The sequence below is a fragment of the Condylura cristata genome, unplaced genomic scaffold, assembly GCF_000260355.1.
Source record: "Condylura cristata isolate star-nosed mole 26May11 unplaced genomic scaffold, ConCri1.0 scaffold00002, whole genome shotgun sequence".
Classification (NCBI taxonomy): Eukaryota; Metazoa; Chordata; class Mammalia; order Eulipotyphla; family Talpidae; genus Condylura; species Condylura cristata.
The window spans coordinates 9,124,872-9,126,920 of record NW_004567103.1 but is presented as its reverse complement, the minus strand read 5'-3'; positions in this window follow the sequence as shown (position 1 = coordinate 9,126,920).

The window sequence follows — 2,049 nt, the reverse complement described above, 5'->3', positions numbered from 1 at the left end:
ACAACACACCCACACACTCACACACACCCCTACACACCCACACACCCCTAATACTCACACTCACACATAACACACTCTACACTCCTACACACACACCACACACACACAACCTACACACTCACAACACACACATCCAGTCAAACCCCACACTTACAGCCTCTCACAGTCACACGGCCTCACCTACCCACATTTCTATCTTCCCTCAGAAGCACCCTCTCTTTCCCTGGACACAGGCTCAGAATTGGCTCACTCTGTGGAGACATGATTGTCATAAGACATTTTGGGGTCATGATCACAACAGTGATCATTTTATTTTGGGGAGCCCTTCCCAACGACACCTAGTCTTCTGTGTCTTATTTGATTTGTCTCTCAGAACACTCACGAGGTGTTTTCTATCATCATTGCCATTTTGCAGATGAGTAAAAGGAAGTTCAGAGGCCCAGGTTGCCTGAGGCCGGAGGCAGGAGGTGTTCAGACCAGGCCTACTTGACTCTGAGCTCATGAGCCTCAAACGTCACCTTCTCCACGTTGAGCTTTGAGGGCCTTTGGCACGATCGCTGCAGTGTGGATATCGTGTCCACAGGCAACTGGGTCCAGCATCTCTTCCCCAGGCCCCCACATGCACAGAAAGACTCTGGCCTCTGCGTGGCTGCTGTGGGGGTGCCAGTGGGGGGAGCATGCACGAGGGTAAACTCCTTCACTCCTCTCACTTTGCTGCATTTCCCATGGAAAAAAAAGGCTCTGTGCGAGACCCAAAGGGCCAGTCTCTCGGCCAGGCCCCCCCGAGGGGGAACCTTGAGCACAGGCATTAGTCAGTCCCCGCGTCTCTGGCCTGTTAGGCATCCTCAAGCCCCTCACAGGTCACCTGTTTCTTAATTAGCAGCTAAAGAAGGGCCAAAAGCCCACGGCCCCGCTCTGCCCTAACCACCAGCCAGCCCAGTGCTCCAGCTGCAGTTCTGACAACCTCACACTGCCCCTGGCACCTTTCTTGGTCACTCGGGAAGCTTCCAAACATCGTTACAAGATGTCCCTCTCCTGCGAGTCTTATTTTCACTAAAGAGACCCGAGGGCGGGGCGTCCTTGGTTTTCTCCTCCGAGCTGAGTGTCTGGCCTTCTGTGTCTGCAACCTGTGTCACCCCAGGGCTGTCTTCACCTCGTCTGTTTCTCAGAAAGGTCTTCTTGAATTTGAAGCTATTTGTTTTTATTCTCTCAGAGAGGCAGGGATGTTGCCATCTCTGGGCGGGTGGGTTTCAGGGTAGCCAGGTGCCTGAGAGGTGGTTCCCCCTGCAGGTCTGGCTTCACCCTATGCCTGCTGCCTCCTGGCAGATCAGGACCAGGTGGGGCCAGCCCAGGTGGGCCAGGGCCAGATGGGGCTGCCACTGGAGAGAAGGTCCGGTTTACTAGGGCGGGGTGGGGGGGGGCTTACAATCTAGTATGGAGGGAAGGTATGCAGGAAAACACTACTGAAGGAAGATGGTAACGGATGCGTCAAGAAAACTTTTCACCCGAGCGCTACAGAGGCAAGAGGTTCGAATATAAGGAGCCAGGCAAAAGAGATGAAAGCGAACTGTCAAATCTGACAGCGGAACAGAGGCAGCCCGAGGGGTTTTACCGGCTCCTAAAGGGGTGATTATTTTTCTGTGATTCTTTTTCTGGACAGTTAGCCACTGTGTTCAGAGGTTAAAGTCATGCTGTATTTACAAGATGCTTAACAGGAAGTCTCCAGTCGGACTGGATTGCACCACGGGATCCAGGAATGGCGGAGGTGTGGGGGCAGGGCTGGGGGGAGGCTGCTAAGGGGACCCAGTGGACTATGGTGGGGGTGGTGGGCACTTGGTGTAATATACCTGTGGAGCTGGGAACTTGCACCCCAGAACATGCGGTATCGTAAGTCCATGTTGCCCTTGTAAACAGGATATAAAAAGACTGAAATCCAGAGAGGGACTCGGGCTCTGCTGGTAGCCACGATCTGCAGCTGCGTGGCCCTCCTGCAGGTGTGACGCACGTCTGCCCTGCTGTGATGGTCCTGCAGCCAGCACCAAGTGTTTG